Source organism: Cygnus olor, chromosome 7 (assembly GCF_009769625.2).
Source record: "Cygnus olor isolate bCygOlo1 chromosome 7, bCygOlo1.pri.v2, whole genome shotgun sequence".
Lineage (NCBI taxonomy): Eukaryota > Metazoa > Chordata > Aves > Anseriformes > Anatidae > Cygnus > Cygnus olor.
The window spans coordinates 6657357-6684663 of NC_049175.1; the positions used below are offsets into that span (position 1 = coordinate 6657357).

The 27307-nt window shown below is 43.2% G+C and overlaps 1 long non-coding RNA gene across 1 annotated transcript in view; it reads left to right on the plus strand.

The window, feature by feature from the left end:
* LOC121073297 overlaps window positions 1–27307 on the plus strand; it is a 300964-nt gene that overhangs the window by 242971 nt on the left and 30686 nt on the right. Inside the window, exon 8 of the long non-coding RNA XR_005821600.1 lies at window positions 9245–9512. This is a non-coding gene — a long non-coding RNA (uncharacterized LOC121073297). The remainder of the gene's footprint in view (window positions 1–9244; window positions 9513–27307) is intronic.

Sequence of the window (27307 nt, forward strand, 5' to 3'; positions counted from 1 at the left end):
GTCTGATTTTTTTTGATTGTTGTCCATGTTACAGCAAAGCCAAATGATCATCCCAGTTCTTCTAATTTATGTGTTTATGTAAAAGTAGCTACTGTAGTTTCTAGTCAAACTTGAAAGGAATAGGGCAAGGATCTGAAAAATTTTGTCTGGGTAAGGTCCACTCAAGTGTCTTTGCTCTGAAAACCTAAGCCAGAGGTTCAAGCACCAGCTGCACAGCCTCCCTTATCAGACCAGACGTGGAATTTGATGGAGAGCTTCCCTCTGTGTAATTAAGTTCTTTTGACTTGTTTGAAAATAGTAATGGATCCCAAGAGCACAAAAAAAAAATCTTATAAGTCTTTTATGACATCTGCTGGAGCTGAATCAATAGGATGACTGTTGCATCGTCTTCGAAAATTAGGGGGGAAAAAAAGGCATCCAGTAGAACACAGTGTAATGACTCTTCTAAATGGTGGTGGTTGTCCCAGTACAACGTTGAACTAGAAGGAAAACACGAGCCAAGATCAAACAAACAAACTAGCTCACTCCATGTCCTGGTGCTCTGTTGGGTCTCATGGCTTCTGTAACCTGTGAGGAGAAAAGAGAGCTCCTGAGCTTTACTGGAATTGAGCAGCAGATGTGCTTTAGCAGTCAGCTAGATTAAGGAATTAGTTCTGAGTAGACATAAACAAGAAAAACATGGCATGTAAGTAAAAAGGCTGTAAGTTACCAGCTAGTGTTGTACAGTTAAAAATGTCAGTAATTGTCCTTGTTCTCTAGCCAGTCGTTTGTGGCTCATTCCTTTCAGCGTTGTTACGAAAGGAAGATTGTGACTACCTGTTGATAACCTCTGCACAGTCTAAGGACTTTGCACACTGTTACATATGGGGTGGGGAGTTAAGCCTGTTTACATTTTCTTATGTATAAGCACGAACCATGCCACAATGCCATTGCATTTATTGGGTTCCACCTTTAAGCAATCTGTCCATAATTGCAATGGAAAATGTTCAGAGCAATTTGCCAGGCACCTATCTGGAACAGTATGTTGAATAAAATATGATCATTGTGCTCCGAGCACCAGTAATAATAATAAGAGAGCTGAGCATTCTTGCTTTTCAAGTAAAATATAATTGTTTCTGGAATACGTGTGTTTGAAAGAAACCTCTGAGTGCTTTAACTGATTATAATTTATTATTATATTTTGACCTTGGAATAATGCAATTACGTAAATAATGCAACTACGGAGAAGGGATGGGTTAAAGGGAGATTATAATTACATTCAAAATTGAAAAATCTTATCATATGCTTTCTGTCATCCCAATTAATTTAGCTATGGTTGTATAAATACAGCCTTCTAAAAGGCCATTTAGCTCAGGATGGATAATAGGTTATTGCAGTTTTGCTTAGAGTTTTGCACAATATGTAAGTGCTGCTAACCCCCACCCCCCCCCCAAAAAAAAAAAAAAGTAAAAATCACAGAAATTTAAGCAGGTTCTGGTTTTGATTCACTCTTTTACCCCTTTACAAACATAAATTCGGTTACAGTATCTGTTCAGATGTCTGAGACTGACCACTGTGATACATACGATTCATTCAGTCCAAACTAAAATTTACCATCCCCCTTGTGGGTATCTTATCCTTCAGCTCTCTTAATCTTCCCCTTTTAAGCCTTCCTTACTACCTTATTTTACTGTGAAAAATACTAGTGTCCTGCCTCCCATTTAAACCATAATTAGACATTATTTTGTATTGGACGTTTCTAAGAACTGCAGGTATTTCTTCTTTAAGATATGGCCTACTGAGTGCATCCTAACAACTAAAATGCTTCTTTTCTGAGCTCTTGCTCACTCTCTTTGTCTTTGATTGCTACAACACTGTTTTCTTTGTTCTCAACAAGTATAATCATTCCCCAAACTGCTGCTGAAAAGGTTTTTTGTCTAATCCATTACTTTTCTGGGTCAGATTCCTCTCTGCATCCTGGCTCCATCTTCCCTATCCCATTATTTGTATGTGGCTTTTAGAGACCCTCTGCACCCGTCTGGTGCTTAGGGTCCAGTTCCTGTTTCAGAGTAATCTAAAGTAACCCAGTCCGCACGTTAGATGTGCGAACACGTATATTCATGCCTCCTGCCCTCAGCAGGCCTTGGGAGGAAGACCTCATAAGCTTCCACGGATTTACCTCACTATTTGCCTTCATGTGCCCCTTCCAGTGTGGTGACCCTCTGTATACTGGAAGTGGGAAGATACAGTTTCGCCTGGGAGTGAGCTGCACACTTAGCTCAGGAGGAGGCATGTGCACAGGCAGCTCCCATGGTGCAGTTAATGTGCTGTGACTCTCCCCGCCAGCTTTCCTCACGGTAACTTGTTCCTGTAGCTACATCATCAAACCTCACCTGTCAGCCCCACGTTTGCTCTGAGCTGGGCTCATTTCTCTGGTTTGCCCTCAGTTCACGCACTGCAGTGGAATATTTAAACTGAAAGGAGCTTTCTGTGTAGTTAATTATTTCACCATAATGTTTCTATTCATTTTTTATCATCAAAACTTTTTCCTTCAAATAAAGCCTTAAAGGAAAAGGGCACGAAGTAAAATCAAATGTTTTCAATTGCTGAAGCAAGAAATCTGCAGTGAAGCTTCTGCTTAACAAAATGGAGAATTAGAAAGCATGTTTTATTCTATCATAAATTAAAATTAAGGGAATGAGGGCCTCATTTGCTTAAAGATTGTCTATTAGTATTCACCTGGTGGCAAGCAGCCTTAATCTCACACCATTAATGAAAATAGAAGCTCATTAAATAGTAATTCTTTTTAATAGCGACAGAAGCCTGGGTCTGAGCAGCACTGCTTTAAGTTCTCGTGTAAATTGTGCATGATGATCACCAATAACAGAATTTCTTGTACCTCTCCCCACTCCAAATAGGTTTCATTCCTCGTGTAATTACTCACAAATGCCAGACAGGGAAAGAGCCTTGCAGACGGAGGAAAGAGGTTTTACCACAAGAGTTCTGATGTTAGAAAATAGCAAAGAAGCTGTTGAATTCAGAGCAGGTGAAATAAGCAACAGCGCCTACTGCTTTCCCTTTTTGAACCAGATCCCCACCACCTTTGTGAACAGGTCGTTCAGGGTGTTCAGAGACCCCCAGGAGCCTTGGTGCTAGAGAGTGTTCCTTGCTTCTGGATGGGATTGCAAGGGGCTTCTTGAATTTCTCTGCTTGGCAGCTGCTGCTAGACCTCTCGTCATCAGACATAGCAAGTCCCATCCTAATGATTATCCCCCTCTAGCCATTGCTGTGCCCTCTCTTCCTCCAGATGACTAAGTCATTAACTCTGCCTTAGAAACAAGCATAGGCTAGTTATCAGCACTACATGACTATTCTTATGTTAAAGACCTAACGTGATGGATAGCACGCTCTTATGCTCATTTCAAATCCACAGCTGAAATTTCCATTTAATTTGAAGTGCTAAAAAACGTTCTTTGCTCTCTCATTACAGTTCTCATCTGTTCCACTGCTTTGCATGGTACCAAGCACTGTCTTCATTTCATGCCTGCCCTCAGCTGAGCTGCTCATGTCTCTTCTGATGAGCAACTTCAGGCCATGTGGCCTTATTCCTCACTTAACACAATTCTATCCTCCCTCCTGCACTATTTCTTCTGTTGGGCCAGGTATTGTTTCAGATGTTCATGTGGGATGGTTGCTTACTGCTACACCCTAGCCACAGTTAATTCAATTACTGCCAGATTTTCTGGGCCTCTTGACATTGCTATATATAGTTCCTTAGTAATAATATTATCAATTATTTAAATTTTAATTAGTGCTTGAATTAATTACATGATTCTTTATTTCAGGGGGAAAGAGATCTCAGTTTCTGCAATTACATGACCATGGTTTGTCCTCAGAGGCCTATGTTGTATTTTAGCATCATCGCTAATACTCATAAAACCGTCGTCACCCTATGGGTGTGTTTCAGTGGGTGCTCGCTGTCTGAGGACACGCCTTCTCTAAGACATGAGTAGAGGTTTACATCACTCGACTGTCCTACAGTGGGTGGGAGCAGATAGACTGCTAAGCTCTGTTAAGATGCTTTTGTCTTCCCTGCTGCCAGTCCCTAACGCACGTGGTGCTGGGATCCCTGCAGCAGGTCCGGTGGATGTTTCTGCTACAATAAGCATTGCTGCCCTCCAATTCCTTCCACACGCCCACCTGCTCAAGGCACAGGGCAGCAGGACTGCGGGAAGGTCCTGGGGGTTGTGTGCTACTCACTTAGGTAGGATCCTTAGAAAGATCTTTCCATGGCAAAAAACTGGGATCAGAGCTCACCAGACTGAGCAGGAGCTGAGCTCTGGGCTGCAGTGCCTGAAGAGGCAATTCTCTAATAGAAAACCTGGCTGGGTAAGGTTTGTGAGCAGATGAGAGGAAGGCTAGCATGACAGCCCAGTAATGACTCTAGTTAGCTCTTCTGTGCTTCACTCCCTGTTGCAGATTGCAAATAGCTTTTTACAGTTAAGATCTGCATCAGTATTCATACTTCTGCTGTGTTATGAGCTATTGCAGTTGCTTTGGGTGACAAAATCCTCTTCTGTGTTTAGCACTCAGTGTTACAAGAGGTAGATTAGTACCCTGTCATGTACAGCAGAAAATGCTGTGGCCAAATACAGTGTATACGTTCTCACCAAGTGCGCTATTAATGTTCCTGCACTGTATAAAAACTGAGTTTGTTACAGCATCTGTGCTGTGGGCAGTTCTTTCTGGGACTGTATCAAGCCCATTTTTTTTCTTTGGTGGAGGGTATTCCAGCAATCAGGGGATTTGGGGTCAAAATGGGGTATAAGGAAAATTTTTTATTTCTTCCTTTCTCTCTGCCACCAAGTTGTTTAGTAACTCCAAGGGTTTTGATGATCACTTTTTTCTTTTGTGTGCTGCTTTGCAATTTGAAAATGGAGTCTGCCTGTAGATAAAGCAGCAGGGAGAATTAATGTTGCTTCATATTTTCTCTGCATGGAGCATGGAGAGTAAAATGTTAGTTACAGAGGGCTAAACCCTGCTGGAAGAAAGGATTTCATCCCTTCAGTCCCAAGCAGCAGAGTAATTCATCCTGCCCTGGTTGTCCCCCTGCCAACAACGTAGTATTTCACTGCAGAAAGCACCTGTAAGTACTTAAGACTGAGAGCACCATTTCAGTGTAACTGAATTAAGGTGACAAATTAAAAATCATTTAAGTCACAGCTACTCTGTTGTTTTGGGGAATGATATGAAGGGTGTATTTAAAGGAACAATGGTAAAGGAGCTGTAGCTCTTCCTTCCTGTTCTGTTATTGCCATTTCTTTCACACACACACCCACACTTCATCTCTGCCCAGCCACATGGTACAGTAGCAGCTTTCATGGGCAGCCTTTTGTCCACGTGGCCAATGTGTCCACTGCAGGCCCCACTGATCATGGTGATTCTCACAACCTCTCTGTATCCAGTCTCTGAGATGCAATGTAAGGGCACATCTCACCCATGGAGCTGTACGGTTCCATTACCCAGCTACTAAGACTATAAAAGAGTAAAAGCTAATTCTCTAATTCTGGTGATAGTCAGGGGGTGTTTTTCCTTGAAGCCACAACCAAATTCTTCTCACTTCAAAAAGACATGTAATTTTTATAGCTAACTAAAAATAGTGAAACACAAAAGCAAGCACAGACAAATGCAGGGAACGATGTCATCAGTAGGACTATTTTCTGACACAGTACTACATTGAAAGGAATGAAATGCATCCAGGATGTAGATGATTTTTTTTTTTGTCTATACAGTAACTAAAACCAAGCAAAAATTGTGATTTGGGCCAAAGGGTTTTAAGGGGAAGTGGAAACATTCCATGGAAGGACATGCTTTTCAGTACAATAAAATAAATAATATAACTAAAATCCCATCTTTCTACTGAGAGTGGTTCCAGTAAAAGACAGTGGACAAATCCTGTTTCAGCTGTCCAAAGCCAGTGATGATCATAATCACAAAAGGAATGAGAACATGAGGGAATAATGACAGCATCATAAAACTCTTTTTGGAGAGATTTTCTTGTCTGCTAAAAACCTACATCTCCTGATTCTGCTTTGCCTTGAGGTCAATGGCTGAATTCCTACTACTTTGGATGGGAACCACAGTCTACCTGATTTGTGTTAAAAATATAACCTTAATACAATTGTAGTTGTTACTCCCTTTCTTGTGTGGATGTTGTTGTAACCAATAAAAGTCCTTTCTCTGTGAGATTCAAACAAAATATCAAGCAGTGTCCTACCAGTTTGGGTGTCACTCCTTAGCACCTGCATAGATTTGACTGCAGTGAGTGCTTCAGAGGAGCTGCAGCACTCTCTATCTTAGCCTGCCTGCATTAAGGCATGTTGTTTCATAACTGATTTTGTAGGCTTGTATTTTGCAGGCATGTCATGAGATCTTTCATGTGGTCATGGTTTACATTATTTCTGCAGAAGTATGTGATACGCTGTGATCCACAATGCAGTGTGCATATCTATTAAATATTGCATGAACACCAAAGCCATAGGGAACATAAAATATTGAATCTGAACAAACGGAAAGCTCAAAATAGGGAAATGCAGGGCTTTTTACCTGTAGGTTGCCAGTTCAAAAACCAGCTCAGATGAGTGCCAGCACAACAGTGGATGTAACTTTGTAGGAGTCCATTGGCTGAAATGAATTACATCACCCAACTAGTTGTATCATAAAAGCCACGGTTCTTTGTGGCACTGTTAAGATGGATCATTGTTTCTGTAGAACAGCCAGGGTTTAAAAAGACTCAGAGACCATGGGTTTTCCAGACATGTCTAGGACTGGGGTAGAGTTTGAAGACTTGAGTATCGCACAGAAGTTTTCATTCTTCCTGCAGAATGAAGCAGCTTTCCTTCTTCAGGAAGACTGTGCTGGCACTTCTTACAAGGGGTGTGAGACAGTGGCGTGGCTGTGCTGCCCACCCTGAACACCTTTCTCTATGGCTGCCTGATCTTCTCTCAGCACAGTGCACACCACCTTGGGCTCTCTACTCACTGCCTCCTGCTGTGGAAGCCTCTTCCTGACCCATTCTCACTCCTGGCTCCTCTTTACTGTTCTCCCACCATTTTCCTTTAGTTTTGGGGGCTGTTCCTGCCTCCAAGGGAGCTGTCTCTTTAGCTCAGGAGATGTAAAGCTGACATTTATATGACCTTGACTTGAGAGGCCCATAATGAGAACTTATCCATAAATGTCCAAATCCCTTTGCATCTCTTGCCTGGGCTTGTTGTTCTTCGTTTATTGCTTTCTTCACCTGTGAATTCCTTACTCATATCTGCTGCACAAAAGCACAGGTTCTTCTCTCACTGTTGTCATCTTTACTGACTTTATCAGAGGGTCTCTTGGATGGTTTGATATGAACATACCCTTACCTATATCTGTATCTGCTTTCAAGAACACATCTGTTTTATTACAGTTCTTCTGTAGATGCCATTTTGTAACAAACAATGCTTTCATTCCTCCAAATCTCAACTACAGTAACAAATATAGCTGTCATATTTTTATTATGGCTTCATAAAGCTTGTCCTTTAGGCTGTAATGGAGAGGTTAGAGTACTGATATCTAATACAATAAACTGCTGTAATGAAAAATCTTGAATGTATGAATTTTGGAAAGTGACAAAATCTGTGTTAATTTATCTCCTACTTGATTATGAGGAAGCTGAAGACACAGCCAACACTACAGTTGCTTCTTTTAAGGTTGTAGTGTGACAGAAATACATAGGATTTAATGCTCCTAAGACACAAATTCTAAAAAAACAACAACAAAAAAAAAAACTGTAAAATTGTTCCTCCTTGTGTATAACTGAGTGGGAGAGCTGTTGATCCATGGGCAAGAGAGCGAGATTGGAACAAAAATGGTATCCAGGGGGGGTCAGAGGATACTTGTGGCTCCTGGACTGCAGTTGTCACAGGTGTTGTGTATATATACAGATATGAGGGTGAGGGAGATCTGAGTGTCCTTACACAGCTGATGAAGGGCACCATACTAATCTCTCCCCCTTTTTTGTGTGACTCCACATCTTGCAAACCTAGGGGAAGCAATTGCATATCAAAAAGCCATGAAGGAAAAGAAAAACACCTTAGAGATAGGTCACACACGGATTTTGCCAGCCCAGCAAAATGCATTTTGTAAGGAACTGAAAATCATCATCAAAACAGCTGGCTTATTTACTCTGCCAGGTTCATGAGCAAGAGAGGCTATTCCAAGGGACGGCTGTAAAACTGGTTTTTTAGAAACCGCAAAACTGCTACACCTGTGGTTTGCGTCTATTTTGTGGCTAAAAGTCACATTTGTTTAATGACTGGGGGGAGAGCCGGGTGACATAATGGCAAAAACAGATTTGATTTCTCTCTTTTTAGCTGAGCCTGGACAGGCAGAAATGGGCACCTCTGCTGTTCATCGTAGAGCAGACAGGCAGAGGCACAGAGCACTTTGGCATCTAGTACATCCGCTGCTTGCCTAAATTTACAAGCAAATGAAATTTGTAAGAGCACTACAAGGAATTCTGAGTGGATCCCATTCCTCTGCTGTAAGGTTGTTATGCGGCACAAAATTAGGCAGCCTTAGCTAGCAGCTGATGTCGCCAGCACACATGAGCCCTAAATACTGCACAGGCTGAAGGAAATTCCCCCATTATTCTCCAGTTTATCTGCAGAGGTAAAACAGCAGCAGCAAAAAGGTAATAAAACTTGGAGACCCGAACGCAGCTTGTGGCTGCAGCCTGTAAGCCCCCACAGTGTGGGAGACCGTGTCCCGTATGCATGCTGGGCTGCTGGGCCCACCTCAGCGCTCCACAGGAGAGCAGGGCTTTTTGGTGGTGCCTGGCTTTAAGCAGGGTAAGGAGGAGAGCACACATGCTGTTTGGATGGTGTAGGGTATGGTGTTGAAGAGAGCTGGCAAAAAGGAGAGTCTCTAGAGAGATGAACAAAGGGAAGGGCATTTCTTACTGAATGGGTGCCCCCTTTGGCCATGAGCTCTCTGTGAGGTGTAGTCTGACCGTGTGGAGGTCAGTGCAGCACCAGCCGTAGAAATGACTAATTTTGGCCAGTAATTTACACCCATTGTCACACCACTGCTTCCTTCAAAACTAGTGGCCTTGTGTTTGTGACATTGGTGCTGCAGTGCTGTGGAGAGGCAGCAGGTGCTTAGGCCCTCACACCAGTGCTGGGTGGAGGAGGAATTAGGCTGTGTCCTAACCTAGGCCTTGTTTTAATTACAGATGCCCACCTGTCCTGAAACAAGGAGGTCAGAGGCACCCTGGGAAGGCTGGCGTTCCTTCAGGGCGTCACCTGGCAGAACATGGTGTATGTGTGAAGGACTGAAGCTGTTGTAAGCAGCCGGGCTGATATCAGCCTCTCCCCTGCCTTGGGGAGCGCCTTCGTCCCGAGCTGCCCCTCTGGAAGAGCCCAGCACAGAGCAAGCGTCCTCGCTGTATGTCTGCTGGAAGATCCAGGATTGTTTTGGTGCTATGGAAGGTATGAAAGCAGGTATGTGGTTGCATGACTGCGTGACGTTGCCACCAGCTCTTCAGCGGCACTGGGTAAGTAGCAGTCTTTCTGTCACAGTGGGCGTGTAGCCTAGCAGCTCCCTGCACATGTGGGCTGGGTTGAAGTGAGATGGAAATTTCAGGGTTTCAACAAAAAGAAATACTTTGTTTTGCGTCAGGTTGAAGTGATTTTTTTTTTGTTTTGATCTTAATTTTGCATTCTATTCAGGTTGTTTAAACAGTTGGGGGATTGTCTGGTATTTTTTTTTTCATCTTTTTGAAGTAGATCAACTTTAAAATGGAAAATAACATGCAAAACTTTTTTTTTTTTTCCAAGAAAAATGATTTTATATGTATTAAGATTGTATTAAGAGAAACCCTTTTTTTTCCCTGCCTTCAGTCATGTAAACAATTCACTTAACTACATACGAACATAAAGGTAGTCTATGTTTGTCTCCTATGTCCTAAAAACTTCTTAGAGTGAATCTTGCTGTTTGTTTTGGTGGAAAAAATTGTCTAGCTCTTCCCTTCAGTCATGCTTTCTTTATTTACTGGCTTGTGCTCTGGGAGTGTTCAAGTTCACTTGAGGCTACCTATACCTGTGAAATTCAGTGTGTGTCTGTATGAATAATAGATGTTCTTTCAAAAAAACATCAAGAAAGGTTTTCAAACCTTTTCCACAAAAAAAAAAAAAAAATAGTTCCAGTATTTTTTTCATTGAAACAAAAATCCAAACTTCATTCAGAATGAAACATAGTATTTCTTTATATGGCGTGCTTTTAATGTTCTTTTATTTTAAATAAGGTTAACACAATTTTGAAAAAGTTAAAATCACAAAACAACTGGTTTTCATTTTGCAAACACACTTGAGTGCATTCGCCACATTTGTTGATGGTGTTGAAAGCATTTCTTTCATCAATGACACATTCAGAGGAACTATTTTATTAAGCCTTGCATCTTAAAACCTTTTATACTTTGTATGTGATATTTCCTAGCATATTGAGCCACAGATCATGAACTCCTTTGGGCAGCAATTAATTTCATTTTGTGCCTGGTACAAGTTGATCATTCATGTTAAATGGGAAGCAAACCAATAAATGCTTTGATCAGTTTTTCCGGAACATGCTTACAACCACCTGAAAGCGGTTCATCAAAATTATTTCTCTGACAATATCTTAATCTCTCTTTCTAAATTTCCTTAGCAGTATTACAGTCAATAATTCAATAATTCCATCTATGCACCCAATCAAAGCTTTTAAAATTTTTTTTGGATCTTATATTTTCATGACTGAACATTTTCCTGACAAAATTTAAGAATAGAAAATGGTAGGATTTCTAAGGTATTTTGGTTTGAGTTCTCCTCTTGCTTATAGAGAGGAGTCTTTGACAGGGGGTGTAGTGATAGCACAAGGGCTAATGGCTTAAAACTAAAGAGGGTAGGAAGAAATTCTTTACTCAGAGGGTGGTAAGGCACTGGCTGCCGAGAGCAGCTGTGGATGCCCCATCCCTGGAAGCGTTCAAAGCCAGGCTGGATGGGGCTTTGGGCAACCTGGTCTGGTGGGAGGTGTCCCTGCCCATGGCAAGGGGTTGGAATTAGATGATCCTTTATGGTCCCTTCCAACTCAAACTGTTCTATGATTATTTATGGAGATGCTTATGAATGTTTCTTACAAAACCACTAACAAAATTATACTGTTTTGACTACCAGAAAACGTTGAGGTGAAAATTCTGTTCTCATCCAAAATTTTCAGCTTTACGTTAGGAAAAAAAAAATTTGAAGGGAATAGCTGCTCTAATGCTTTCATTTCAGAAGTATTACTTCTCTACTGTGTTGGTCTGTAATAGGGTGCCTGCACGCTGAAGATGCAGAAGATTTAATGATACATAAAAGCTGAGGTGGGATGATAAGGACAGAAAGATTGATAACAATTGTTGCTACTCTGAATTGTTGTACTTAACAGACTTTATTTTTTGAACAATGGTTGTCAGGCAAATAATAAGAGTGACATGATATCCAAACAATTTCCCTGTATTGGCCAGATAAGCTAGAAATTCTGGTAATTCAATCTATGGGGTTTTTTTAATTGACTTTTCATGAATAAAAAAGCAATTAGAAAAGGGAGCAGAGAACTTGGTAACAATAATGGCTGTTAGGACTTCAAAGAACTGCCACACTTTTCAACTTTAAAGGAAGTAACGTCATGCAACAAAAAGAAGAAAATTAGGGAATGTAATGCTTGTTCTGCTTTAATGATGTGTTGTAGTTCCTGAACTGTTTTAATAATCTTATCATGCTTACCATTTAGTGTTAGGCTGAGCTGTGAATGTTAACAGTGGTTTGGCTCTCCTGGAATGTCAGTCACTGTGGTGTATTTCATGCAGTCTGGGGACTTGCACTCCATTTGTGTAAATGGGAAAATATCCCTTTCCCGGAAGCAAAAGATGAAGGAATGGGTGGTGGGGCCTGCTCAGCTCTGATTAGATAAGGCTTTCAGAGCACCTGTGAAAATCCAGCATAGTTTTAGTGTCAAGTATGTTCTGCAATGGTCTGACAGCAGAGCACTGGACAAAGCTGCTATAGACTGTCAGTTTCCAGTATATCCCTACATAAACATCCTCAAATACTAGAGCAAGTTTTGTTCCTGTCGTTTGTCTACCGCTTACATAAAGACTGAGCTACAGCAAAGTAGTGAGAGAACCACCAGCCAGGAAAAAACACTCCTCTAACAGCTGACTGCTGGGGAGGAGGAGCAGCAGCAGTGGATGTAAGGAAAAAAAATAAAAAGATGCCTGGAGAAGGAGAAACTGAATGTAGGGTGTTCTGGGGGGGGGCGTGGAGAAGAGGGTCTCACTGTACCTTCCACCTCACGTGACTGACGTGCTGAAAGGGTGACTTCTTTTAGATATGTACATGCCTACAACAGCAGCAAATTCATGGCATGCTTTGCTTAACTGCAGCTGACTTCAGCGACCAAAGGGCTCTTAAAGTTGTGGTTTTGTGTGCAGCCGGAAGGGTTTGTCTTGACAGGGGACAGCAGATTGACACCTACCTGAAAATGTCCAAGCTGGTGATTCCAGTTACAGAAACACCAAGCAAGGGTAGCATGTGTGGTCTTGCTCACTGACAGGCTCCTTTTGTGCACTCTCATCGGCTCACATCCGCAGCCTGCCTGATGCTGGCAATAAATAATACCAGCTTGCCCTGGGATATTTTCAGCTATGTACATTTAGGTACATCACTTCTTTTCTGACTATAATTGTGGGGGTAAATGGGTCACAGTGTGAATCAGACATATTGTGGATTGTTCCTCATTATATTTAAAATACAACAGGAAGGCTTTTTTATTTCTTTTGGTGTTGCTTTTACACACGCACTGGAGAGCTATTTTTTCTTTTTTTTTTTTTACTTCCAAAAACTTGTCAAAAGTTGCTTGCTGTGACTCTCTTTTCTTTTCCATTTCTAAATTTATTTGGTGCCCATGAGAGCTGTCAGATGAATAGTGTTGCATATCAGATCACAACCCAAGCAGCACGTAGGCTTTCTGCATCTTGCGTGTGTTTTTTGCACTGTATTTCTGAGAGAAGGGGAATTATTCACAATGAATCATTTATCTGACAAATTTTGCCTTTTCTGTTGGTCCGGAAATTGCCCAAGCAATTCTGAAGCTCTTGTAAGCTAAAGCAAGTTATTTTTTTAAGCTATCCACTGAATGAGATCTGTGAATAGCACTTTGTCTGAAGATTGTACTTGATAGTCAAGACCTGAGATTACAGTTTAAATAGTTTAACTCTAATAGGTTAGACTTAAAAGTGATCTAAAAAAATGGCACACTTATTTGGACTTTTAAAAATTCATGCTTATAGTACTAAAAATGCATAAATGCGTCTGAAGCAGAGCCTGAGAAACTAAGACACAATGCTGCTGCTTTAGCATTTCACTCTGAATTATGCAAAACCAATCTGACCGTTTTGTTCTTAAAGGTGAACTGCAGTGTTTTAAGGGGCTGGGTTTTTGCTGGGGTATCTGCACCTTTTGGTCTGTTCAGGTACCATTGCTCAGAAAAGGACCACTCCATCCATTTGCCATGAGAGCCATTGGCAACCTCACCAATGAGGCACTGGGGGCAGTGCCAGGCTTCTGCACAGCTGAGGAAGGTTTGGGGAGACATTCCTCAGGCCTTCCCTGCACAGCGTGGTTTATGGACTTGGACACAACCAAGTAGGACCACGGTTCGTTGTGGACCGATCATCTGATGGCAGTGACTCAGAGAAAGCTGTGCTGTGGTGTGCCTGTAAGTCACCCCTCCTGCCTGGCCGGACAGACAGGAGACGGCACCCAGGGGAGGCACAAGTATTTGGCAAGTGCTAAACAGTGCAACTGGTGTCACCTCTATATTACACTTTCTAATTACAAATCTCCTTAAGCCCTTATAGCTTTATGTCTTCAAAGTGCTGTGTGAATAACTAATTAAATGAATTAATCATTAATCCACCTGGCATAAAGAACAAATGTTCCTTTGAAGTGATAGGGCATTTCCCAGCTCCTCTTTTATTACAGAGGAGGAAAAGGCGACTAAATGGAGAGGCGCATAATTGGAAGGACCTTTGCCGACTTGGCTGAAGGCAAGTCCTAGTGCTTAAGGTGCTTCAGGACCTATAAAGATGTTTCCTTGGCATTCCCTGGCAAAATAGAGTCATCTGTCATGTTCCTGCAAGGCAGCCAAGTCCTGCAAGGCAGCCAGGTGGGGGGCACGGCTGCTGGAGCCCTTCCAGCCGGCAGAGCTGGGACCTGGTAACCACACATTAAACAGCTTCTTTAGCCTTGCCTTGGTTTTTTAGCCTCTTTTGAAAGCACAAATCAAGCTGGAGCATGGTTCCAGGTTTCCACAGAAGCCTGGGAAAATCTGTAGACAAGCTTGTTGCAGTCTGGACATCTCGTATGCTGTTTGTATCCTCAGTAAATGCATGTGAAAGTGAGGATATCTGTGAATGTGAAAATGCAGATTTACAGTTCCATGCTGCGCTAGGCAGAGTGGCACGTAACTTCATATATTTTATAAAAGCTTTGCTTTCAAATATATTACATTTGTCAGCTGGGGCCTGACAAATTTTACCTGTCTTTCATATTCCCTGTAGAGTCAGCTGCTGGGCTCTGAATCTGCAGCCAGGGCACTGTGTGTGGGAAGCTGGGTGGCAGCTTGCTCTTATTTTGGTATTTGTTACCTACAAGTGCTGACTAAAGCAGGATAGCTGGGGTTAGTTGGTCCAGTGCAACTTTTTCCTCTCTTTGTCTCTGAATCTGTCTAAATTCTATGCCTATCCTTGACAGTGTTTCTTTTGGCTTCTATTTGTGTGTTATGTACACTTGCAAGTGCACATTCTATTTTTCTCTTTCTGTGGTGTCATTACACCAGTGGGAGTGATCCTGGACTAACAAAGGTGTGCAAGTAATTCAGAGGGGGGAGGAAAAGAAAACAGCATAGCCTTGTTGAAGAGATGTGTACCCCACCAGTTACCCCACTGATGCCCATAATGTCATTTGCGTAGTGAAAGAATCCAGTTTGAAATGGGAAAGCAAACTTCAGTTGCATGCCTACTAGGAGTTGTTATGAACAAAGATGCAAAAGGAGAAGGATTTCAGGTACCTTGACCATATCTAGCTAAATCCTTAAGCTCTCCAAAGATACAACTACTATAACACTGAGAGGTTTAATCCTAAAAATGGCTTTTAAAAAACAATCTCCATGTTTAACTGGAAAAGAAAGTTGTCAAACTCATGTTGACTGATGCTGAGGCAGGGCAAGGAGCTTGGTGGCAGTTATAGGGGGACCGAGACGGGCAGGGATGAGTTCTGCTTCTCCTTCCCTCGTGTGGCTCCTGTTGCAGGGCCCAATGCAGGAGGGCTGCACAGACTGAGGGAGCCACAGTCCGGCCATATGCAGCCACTAGGGAGGGGTGGTGTCAGCGGGGCTGCCGAATCACTGAAGTCTCTGACATCCAGCCTGGGAGCCGCCTGCGGTTCTGGAAACCACTTCTCCTGAACCAAACAAGCTGCCACCAGTAGGGACCTGAATTGTTTATTATTTATTTCTTAAATTGATAAACATAAATGCAACCGTGTCTGGGACGAGGCAGGGAAGTCACCACACGATAAGACCAGTACCACACAATGGCCTCTGACAAAGAAAAATGCTGTCATCTGAGATAACAAAACACAGACCCTTTAAGGAAGACAAAGGACAGTCAACTGAACATATTTAAATTTTGCTTGATGTGTTAGAGAAGTGACTCCTGAAGATCTCTGGGCTGTCAGGATTGATGCTAGGTTTTCTAGAGGGCTCCCCTTAGAAGATGGCTTGGTTAGATGACTAATGTTGCAGGATATCAGTCTCCCCTATCTGCATACAGACACAAATTACTGCAAGATGCAGAGTACCCCCTGATCAAGCTAAGCAGTAAAGCATGGGGACAGATGACCCATCTGAAGTGAAGCGCTGGTCCAGAGAAGCGACTGAGTCAGCTTGCTTGAGGTGTCTGCAGAGATGCACTCCTGTGGACTCCTTTGAATGCAAAACCCCTGGAAGTTATACTTCACTTGTTCTGATTTCCTTTTCCCTGGCATTTCACTGTTATTTCTTTTTACTCATAGTATTATTCTGACCTGCCATCTGCAGATTTTCTGAGTCTTGAACAGTAGCTGTGACTTTGCTGTGGGAACTCTGAAACTCATTAACAGAAGGACTTGGCTTTAAGCAAACGTCACATCGCATTAATGTAACTCTTGGACACTAGCTCACTCTTAGCTTGGTCCATTCATTTGAGCAGAGCTTGAAATACCTCCTTGCTGCATCATAGAGATGTTCTGATGAAGCTGATTACTTTTGTCTGCATTTGTTTTGATTGATAACTCAGGCAATTATTAGCATTCTGCACACAGCAGGAGCTTTTCTCAGCTCTTGTCAGCAACAGAGGACAGTGGTGAAGGGGAAGGGAATTTGTAAGCAGCATACTAGGGAAAATAACCTACAGGGTCTGAAAGTATTAATGAGAAGAAATGCTACTATAATTAGATGCTGTGCGTGTGTATGGTACATACATATTACATTATGCTCTGCTTGAGGTGCAGCATTGGAATCTTGCAGTAATCGGGATGAAGATATCTAAGGTGTGCTAGCAGCCTGCCACAACATGACTTGTATCTGCCTTTACAGGTGGAAGGAAACGGAGAACAGAGCTTTGGCATTTTCACAGATAGCCCTTGAATCCTGTGTAATGGCTCTTCCTGGACCACCTGTTAATCCTTCATTTATTATAATGACTGCAGAAACAGCCAGGAACACTAGCGTTCTGCAAAGGTTGCTAACATTACCCTCGGAGCTCATCAGAAGGGTATATCTTAAAACACCAGGCTGATTGGTAGAGGAGCAGGAGGGGGGGAAGGAGGCTTCAGACCTCCCCAGTGTACCGGTGGGTACCCTGCTCTAGCATTGTTTGGCATGCTTTGTGCCCTGAGTGTCTGCACAGCCTCTTCCTCCTCCTCCTCCCCCCTGTTTACATTGGAGGCTATATCCATCCCCGATGCCAACACTTTGGCAAATATCTATTCAATCATAGTATCAAAGGAATATTAAAGTCATCGTGGCAGAAAACTGAAAAGCAAATAAACCCTTACTATGCTTGATGTATGGCTCTAATAGTTTGAATTTCAAAGCAAGCTAATATCTCTTGACAATCTGGACGCCTGTTTTGGGCCAGGAGCCCCATTGAAAATATCCCCAAGTTCCTAGACCACAGGAACAGCAGAGAAAAATTAAAAAGCTATGAATACGTAAATAGGTAGATAGAAAGCATAGCTCTTGATTCCAACCTCCAAGCAGTAGACTGAGTAGGGATTGTGTTTTCTTGGCTACGGCAGGCATGCACAGTGAGCAGGCAGGAAATGAAAGAAGCACGATGAGTTCTTCAGGGGTTTTGAGCAACTGCACAATACTGAGGTTAATCCTGAAAGAAAGTTTAGCTTTATGTTACGACTGGACTGACGTTTGCTACTTTTTGTTTAAATTATGGTCCTGCTTGTGTTATTGAAGGCACAAGGTCAGCGGAGAGGTGGCTGTAGCCAGTGTCTACCTCAGCTTATTGACTGCTCAGCAGCTCCAGAGCGTGCCCCAGCTAAGCGTGTGTAATGCACAGAGCTCCTGGGCCTCACATCCAGTTTCTGCCTGCTTGTGGACTTCATAGTTTCCTTCTCAAGGCAGATCGGGGCTTGAGGGTCTTCCAGGACTCAGCCTGGAGCGTGGGCTCTGCCTCCTGTAAGCACAGCCCTGCCACCGGTTTGCCATGAGATCTAAATCACCAAGACTTAATTTGTTCTTCACAATCTCAAACCCCTGTGGCTGTGGGAAACAGCTGTTCTCACTTGAACCTGTGAAGTTCACTGCCATAGATACTGCTAAAATCAGTCTCCAGTTTCATGGAGTACAGTAGGATTTAAACCTGCAGTTTGGTCCATGCTGGGGCTGACTTGCTCAGTTATGTCTGGAAATGTCTTGGCCAAATGCACTGGATATATGTGTGTGTGTGTGTGTGTGTCCTCTCATTTTCACTTGTATAGCAAACGGGTGGTAGAATTTTTTTTTTTTTACTGTTTACTATTTTTTCACATGACATGGCACAAATCCTGCCAGCATTTGTGACAGTTATGAAAAGACATAATGATACCATTTTCGTCGTGTAAAATCCAGGATTTGTATTTAGGGACATGAGAAGTGGTGAAAGGCACGTCCCAATGAGGAAGATGTCTGAGGTCTTGATGTTCCTCCATGGTTACTAGCAGGATTACACCTGGTAGGCTGTCAGCCCAAAGTTAATGAAAGGGCAATGAGGGTCTTATCACAAACAAGCTTGTTTGGGGACAGGGAGCAAATGTTTGTCACTGGCCTGAATTTTAGGGGACTCAGGTGACAGTTTGAATGAGTCATTGATGTGCTGTTCCACTAGGGAAATTCATACAGTCCACTATCAATTTCCCTTGACGTTTACAACCCTCATAGGGTTTCTGGTGTTGGTTATTCATTACCAGGCAAAAAGAATTTGATTTTCATACTCCTTAAGTGAGACAAAGTTGGAGAAATTAATAAGACAAACAAGGTCACCTCTTGTGGATGGTTTTGTTAGTTACTTTCTGTGCAAGTGAAATGGAATCTAGTAGCTGGTTTTCTTATTTCATTGCGTCTTTACTTTGCCTCAAATTAGTGTGTTTTTTGAAATCAATATAAAAGAAAATAGGGAAGAAGCAAGAAAAAGGCACAGTTCCCTTCAGAGGGAGCATTAATCTAGTGATGCACAATTGCTGACTTCTGCTGGGCTTCCAGCTCCACAGTTCGGTATTGATATGTACTCTTTTGGCATTAATACTATTGTTAAACAGCTGTTACTGGGCCTTTTCCAAAGTGGGGTCCTGTGTGTGCCAGAGTAGGTTTCTTTACGCTTTTACTGTGCTATGGTTAATGATACTGCATGAAAAATAGTCTTTGGGATGACTGCCCAGCTCTGCTTAAATGTGACCATCTCAAGGGGAAATCATCATGTGGCAGCTCTCTGGATGAATTTTGTACCTTCTAGTGAAGTATGAAGCATCTCGGTATTAATTTAAAGTAAAACTGAGTTGTATTCTCCTGAAATGAGAATTTAGAAGAAAGTTCTTAGGGACTTTTTTTTTAAATCTTTCCAATTTTTGAGAAGTTCCTAATAAGTCACATAAGCCAGAAGATTCTACTCTCACAGAGATGTGCTGGGCAGTTACCTAAAGAGAAAATTCCTGCTAGGATGCACTGGCTAACTAGAGATTAACGGTGTCACTAGGCACCCGATCAGTGTAAATAGCAAGCAGGTGGAGGATTTTTATTTTTATCTGAAATCTACTGAGAAAAGTCACAGGAAAGAATTCCTGTTATCCACTCCACAGTTGTCCTGTAAAAAACACCTTTAAACTGACCTTATCAAGTCCGTTGTCAGTTTGCATAGGTCCACTGCGAGCTATTCTTCCTGGCCTGAATTGGATGGAGTGACGTCTACAGATTGGTGTTTGCCATCTGTGATCACCATGTGGTAGTTTGTGAGAGGACCGTGACTGGAAAAAACACGTTCTAATCCTAGTCCAGGGGACATCTTGTTTGGGCAGTGCTGCATTCAGAAGTGAGATATCTGGCTCCAAACCTGGTGCAAGGGCTTCTTAAAGAGATCAAAGAGAAAGAAAGAAATACGCTTCTTCAAATCATAGCCAATGCATAATCTGCTCATGCCATTAGATTTCTCTTAAAGCTAATCCTCTTTCTTCCTGGTGGCCTGAGAAAGGTAAGGAGAAGGAAAACAAGAACAGGAGGTGGCGTGGGGAAAGAGAGGAGGCAGCTGATGATAGTGTTCCTCTACCGCTATAGATAGGTTGGGATCTCCCATGAAATCCACTGTTTCGAAAGCAAGAATGGAGAGTGTTGTTCTCTTGCAGATGGTCAAGATTGCAAGTCCCATTTAGACAAGGAAGATAGGCTCTGCTTTAAGACACAATAATCCTTTACGGTAACCTAAGGGGACTTGATGACGAGAATAAAATGTTCTTAAACACCAGCCTCTGTAGCTTTGTGTGGAAAATCACAATGGAAATTTCTGGTGTTTTATGTGTGCAGGCTAATACTTTCTAATGTGTCCTATCAGCAGAGTTTAGACAGTGCTTATGCAGAAACCAGAATTTATTGGAAGGTATTAAATTTGCCTACTTTATTGAAAAAGAAAGCCAGGATTTGGGTTTATTCTCTTGATGTACATTAGGGGCAAATAATTAAGTGGAGGAAAGTATGTGCTTCAGTAGATACTCTGTAATCAAAAGGGAAACACTGAATGGTAATAAACTTTTATTGATTTGGTATAACTTAAAAGTGGACGTCTTTTAGGAACAGAGAAGAACTAATCAGATCTACAGGGAACAAACACATGGAGACTTGATGATTAGGGTTAGTGGAAATATATTTGCATGCGGATCTGTTACAAAGCTATGAACAAGACTGAGATCAATAACTTGATTAATTTTATTTTTATCAATGATAAACTACTTTCCTTTTTTTCCCCCCTCCTGCTCCCTTCCCCTCCCTCCCCAACTCCCCCCCACATGCACACATGCACTCCAGACTACTTACTCTAAACTCTGGCTGTGCATTGGTATCATACTTATCATGCCTTTGAATCTGCTCGAAGCACTTTTGAAATATTTTTGAAGTGCAATATGGTGAACATTTAGAGGGAAGCAGCTGTCCTCTGCAATATTTTTTGGATTAAAGTAAAACGGGATAATGATTTCTCCTGATATGTCAGGAAAATACTAGGAAGCAAAAGCCTTCCTTCAGCTGGGATATCATGCTTCATGAGGTGGCTTTTTTGACAATGTCAGGCTTGTGCTCTGCTGGGTAGGATCAGTGTAGATGAAGATGTGCAGGTGAAACTTCCACGGGAGCTTGTGTGTTCATTTTGAACTTCTAATTTTTCTTCTACCAAACTCTGTTTGTTAAACAGAGTTTAAATAAGAGTCAGAACATCAAATAACTGATCGCAAACACTAGGAAATTAAAAGCAAAAAGCGCAATCACATTTCAGTTCATATTTCCTTGAAGAGCCTTTAATTTTCCCATTCAGTAAGACAGTGCCTGACCCATCCCTTGTGCAGATTCATAGAAAGCAAGGCTTGTCTTGGCATCTCTAGTTGTTCCCTGACTGTGCTGGGATGCTTGTTCACATTGGATCAATATCAGCCCAAAAATCATCTTTGTTACCCCCATCCTGGAAAAAGACCAATAGTTTTCAGGGAAAATGGCCCACAAAGAAAGAAGAGGAATGATTTCTGTGTATTCAGTTATGTCTCTTTCGTACCTTGCAAAAACAGGAATGGTATCTAAGATAGGGAACAGCGGGATTTAAGTGACAGTGCTCTCCAGAGAAATGCAAAGCGACATGAGGAGCAGTTGGATTTGGTACCTCAGTTCCTCGGGCTGTCTTTTCACTTACTGCTACTACGAAACTGTCTTCTATCTTCCAAATAAGCAAATTGCTTTGATCTGAAAAGTGCCAGATAGTATTAGGCTTTTCTTAGGAATTAATCTAGATAAAAGAAAGGCTGCCTCTTTAGGCAAGGAAGTCTTGCATCTATAAACTACCGCTCCTCGTTCCATATGGAGCGCTATAAAATTAATATATTGCTGATAGCTTTATATTTTCATTTGCTTACACAGCAGTTACATCCCAGTGACTTCCCCAAATTGGGTATTAATGATTTACACTCTGCAATTTGTGTATCCATTTCGTTCAGCTGGACAATCTGAAAAATCAAAGACTATGCCTTGGCACTCCTAGGATTTTCCTCTTGATTTACTGGCGGGTGCTCAGTGCAGCCTGGTTTAATGGCAGTCAGTACAGAAGGCAAGGCCCGCTGCAATTATCAACCTAAGGCAGCGTTCACGGACAGCCCTGCAAGTAGCAATGGAGAGGAGCAAGCTGAGCTTGGTCTTAAGACTACAGAAGGCATCAAGCCTTTCTGGAGCATCCTGTGGAGCCTCAACAGGAGCTGCGGGGTGCTGGGGAAAGATCTGGAAGGATAAGGGGATGTCTCATGCTGGCAAACCCAAAGTGGTTACTTGTGCACTGTGGCGCTGGGGAAGCAGCACCATGTCCACTCAGCTCTTACTGGTTCGTTCTCCTAGTTTTATTAAAAAACATTGCCCTTACTGCACTTCTGGTGATGTGGCCTGTGGTCTTCTCATTGTTTCCCTGTGTTATTTGGTGGGGAGACTTGGCGTGGCCTCTGGAGGTTTGGAACATGCAGCTGTTGTGATGGAGCCCTTGTCTCGGTGCTAATGAGAATTCCCAAGTCTTAGGTTACTGCTTGGAGAAATGGACTGGTGTTCTCTTTTTCTTTTTTCTCTCCTCTCTTGTAAAAACTGCCATCAGTGCCCGGAAACATAGAGAAATGCTGCTCAGGCTGATCCCTGAAGGACAGCAGAGTTACCTGTTGGTCTCTTCCAGTTAGGCAACCAGGACTAAACAGGTCTCCTGGAGGGCTTCTGCTCATTGTAATGAGCTGGGGGAATTCGCAACAGGGGCTTCGCTAGGCCAAGCTTTGCTGCTCTCCTACATGCCTCCATCTATTTTCCCATGTAATCAGTCCAGCAGTCCATCCGAGGTTTTGGGGGGTGTTTCTCCACTGCTCTCCCTGGCATTGTTTTCTGTCGAGAGCTCTCAGGGGTCCCGCAGGCTGCAGCTCGCCACGGGCACAGGCCTGCGGGAGCTGGGCAGAGAGCAGAGCGAGGCCTCCCTTGGCCTCCCGCCTTCCAGGAGTGTATCCCCCATCCACCAGGCCACTGGCTGTCATTGGGGTGGGGGGGGGAAGAGACTTCGTGTCCTGTACAACTGGCCAGTGAGACCTTGCGTCTCAGTGGCTGACTGCTTAGTCTCTGTTACAGTGGGTGTAACCTGATTCTTCTGCTTAGGAGCAAAGAAAGATCTTTTAGCTGGAGCTAAGAAGCAAAAGACCTTCACAAAAATACGTAATATATATAGAAGAAAAGCTTCTTGAAATGCCATGTGTCCCTCTTAGTTAGATCATTTGTACTTTCATTCACTGTGTCCTGGAAAGCCAAGTAACGGAGCTGCTGAGAATGAACAGAACAAATATCAAAAAAAAAAAAACCACCTCTGCATTTGACTTTTTTCCCAGTGTGATTAACAAACAGCTTTGGTGCTGAAGTTACAAGAGGTTTCTGGCAGGCATGAGCCTCCTGGGCTCACTTCAGCCGTGTGGTTGATCAGAGAGGAGCCTCCTCCCTGCTGGAGAGTTGCTTTCCTCCTGCAGTCTTCCTGTGAATCCCCTAGACTTGTTTTCCATGCAATCAACCCTAAGCTCTGTTTTCTTGTGCCATTCTCCAAGTAGAGATCTTGCTTCCTCTTGGCTTTAAATTAAGCGCCAAGTGCTGCTTTCACTCCTTTGAACAGGTTCTGACTTCAGCGGCTGGTTCCCCTATTGGTTCAGATACGTACTGTTCTCTGCTTCTGGGCGTCTGTACTCTCAGGGAATCCACCACTAAAAAAGAAGGCGGCTACATCCCAGCACTGAGGCTCAGCTCTTGCCTGGCTGGGCAGTGTTGGAATGGGAAGGGATAATTACACTATGGGCTCCTCTGCAGTCCCTTACCTTACTCCACATGCTACAAGAAGCGAGGCACGGAGATGATGCAGAAACCACAACCTACTGGTATTAGCATTATTTGTATGATGATGGGAAACAAGCAGTCCTTGCAGGTAGCTGTGCCATCACTTTGTGAGCATCAGATACAGTGGGCATGGGATTGTCCCTTTGCTTTCTACCAGCCCTGCTGTCCCCAGTCCCTCTCTCATGGCTCAGCCCAGTGCCAAACTAGACAGAGATGATTTCTGCGCTTGCACAGCTTGTGCTGAATCCTCAGTGCAGAGTGATCCAGATATCACTGGAACAGAATACAAACTGATAATGATCCCCTTTATTAGTCCATTTAAAGCAGGTCAAAAAGACCACCTAATTGTCATAATTGCCTTCTGGCACTGCCTATGCGACAAACCTTTTGGCTGCACGTATGGACATGTGCTCAACAGTAGGCATTCCTGTCTCTTTTAACTGAGTTCAAGGATCAATACCTCCGTTTCATATAGCTGCCATCTGCCGCAGCTGTGTCTGGTCACCGAAGGATCTTGATCACTGATCTTACAGCGCCAGTGTGGTCGCTCTGCCTTTTCACAGTGCCTTGCCAGAGTGACTTGCTGTGACTGGAGTGGCCTACAGAAACCACGCTGCTCGCAGAACAGTCCAGCAGGCGAGCTAAGAGACCAACTGCCTCATTTAGCCCCTGCCTTGAGGCAGGATGAATTGAAAAGAAATAAAAATGTGTATGATATGTTGATTCACGGAAAGGCTAAATGTAATGTCTGAATAATCGCACTAATCCGAGTGTTTCAGGGCCTGATGCTGTCACGCTCCATCATGGCATGTCTGATGTTATTTGCTGGTGGTGCCACTGAGATGAGTGAGGCTGTCGCTTCCCCAGGTTCCTCCCCGTCCTGATGTTCGTGATGAGAGGACAGGACAGGGTGACTCGAGCTGGGCGCTCAAGTGCTCAGGTCATGTTTAGCACTTCAATGCGTGTTCTTGCTTGCACCTCTTCTTGAGGACAGGGAGGGACGTGCAGGTTTGGATCCTGCTGTGGAAATTCCTTGCTGCTCCAGTGTCTGACGGAGCTGCAATGCAGCCCGTAGCAGACTGCCATAAATTACACGTTGTCATTTTAATTACTGCTTAGGGACCTTTAAGCTCAGAGTCCTTGTGGGCACCAAGGCAGCCTCCTGTTGGTCCTACCCCACTGCGTTGGGGCAGGAGGGAGCTCTCTGCCCTCTGGGGCTGGTGTGGAACCCGCGGCCTTGCAGTGGCGTGCGGTGCCCTCACAGCGTGGTGTCTGGGAGCCGGTGGTGGGGCGAGAGGCGGTCAGGTGTGCGCCGTGCTAATCTCTGAGAGCCAGATGGAGAGGATTTCGTGTCATGAGGCATTTTCTGGGGATCAAAGCGGTTTATCGAAATAACTTATTTTTACCTTTAAATGAGAAGAAATGCGATAAATGTTAAAATGGCCCTTAATTCATGAGCCTCGCCTCCCTGGGGTGTGATTAGCACAGATAGCTGGCTCTCCCCGTTGCTTGGTTACGCCGCATGAGCGGGCCGGGCCCTCATCTTCTTTCTGCCTTTCCCGAGCAGAAGCTGCGCGCTGTGCAAGTTCAAAAAGAGCGTGGCAGAGCGAGTACCTCCAGCTGCGCTCCCGGCCACTCGGGCGCCAGCAGTGCCACACGCACCGCACTCCCTGTGAGAGGAGAGGGGCTGGTTCTGCTCGCAGGTGTAAGCCAGCAGGTGCTCTGCTGGAGGTAATGGCATGAAGCGGTGCGGGTGAGATCGGAATTGTGCCCGAAAGATTGATCCTTCAAGGGAAGTAATTTATTTTCATTAGGAGAGTAAGAGAGATTAGTGTCACGGTGGTGTGATAAACTTAAAAGGCCCTGGAAGAGCTATCATTGCTCCTTAAATAAACGTTGATTGTTTTGGTTTTTTATTTAAAAAAAAAAAAAAAGGAATACATCTTTATGCTGTAAAACAGAACTGATGCAAGGGGCTGTGTACTTGGGGAGCGTGCTGGGTGTCTTCTTCCCCTGCCCTGCACTGAGGGCATGGTTACGTGACGTGAGGGCAGAGTTGGCCCGTGCCAGCTGGTGAGAGCTGCTGCGTGCGGTGCCGCTCAGGCACCGGGGGGAGGAAGAGGAGGAGAGGAGATGGTGGCGGTGTGAGTGGGCCCATCTCCTACCCTGCATCCTGTGTGAGCTCAGGGCTTTGTTCACTCTGGAGATCTCCTGCTGACTGCGTAAATTTGCACACATCTGTCACAGCTTGGTCTTACTGTCCAAATGCTTACTGAGATTTGTCCTGAGAACGCGTTCTCCATTTGTCCCGAGAATGCATTCTTCGGTACATAAAGGTCTCATAGGAATGAAGGGAGGGGGGAAAAAAGTTTTGCCCCAAAAAAGTACCTGAATTCAAATGGTTTTGTAAAAATTCTGTAATGCTTGACTGTAAATATGTGTCTGGGTAGTGAGAACACTTTCCTTAGGAGACCTCCAATACTTATTGCCCACACCAGCTATGAAGCCTGTAACAGTAGCTTTTTAGTCCTTCTATTTCATGGCTGGATCTTCAATTAAACCAAAATTAGAGGAATATAGGAAGGGTAATAAGCATGTTAGTTAATTCCCTCAGTTCCCTCAGAGTAAGATGGGTTAAAGATTTTTTTTTCTTGTATTATTTTGGTTAGTTTTTGATACCGTTTTTTTAATTATGATTAGTTGATTTTCATTTTCTTTTTTTGGGAAGAGGGCACAGAGGAAAGGCCTGCAAATAATATTTACAGCAGTATTTGTTCACGGTAATTTAGCAACATGTATGAGAACTTCAGCTCCCCATGTCAAGTGGGGAAGGTGAGGGAATTGCTGGCAGAAGAGGGGATGCTCGAGAAGTGGTAGTATCATTGGTAGTAGGATTGGTGCTAGGTTTTGGATGGCAAACAAAAGGTGCAGTGGTCTGGCAAAGGGGAGCTCTCTTAAGTACTCTCATTCTTCATTAGCTCTGAAGGGCTGTGAGAATTAGCAACTGTTCTCTTCAGCTGTGAGAGTGTCCCTGACACCACAACTGTCACATGAACTGGGAATCTCTTCTGCAAAGTCCGGAGTGAGTTACTTCAGGGAATCTCGAGATGGACAGTTATCTTTTTCCTTCACCTGACCTTTGACAGATGGTAATTACCAAAGCAGTAATTCCAAAGCAGCAGACTTACAAGCTTCATCACTCGTTTTCTGGTATTTACAAGTATAGATATGCTCCCACCTCAGAATACATTCTACTTATTCTCACAAACATTTAATGTTGTGATCCCTGCTTTTACCATCCTTGTATTTAGATAAGCAGCCAGTCTTCCTGTATCAATATATAACTACATAATTTTCTGAGAAAACTGTTCCTTTCCTGACTGCTTATTAATACGGAAAAAGATTCACTTTTATCCTAGGGAACTAGACATTCTTCTGTGGTTACCTATAATAGTTAAGCTATTGCATATTTAGCTAGAAATGCATAAGGACAGCAGGTCTCATTTTCACTTAAAATATCTCCAAGGCAGTCATCAGCAGGCTCCTT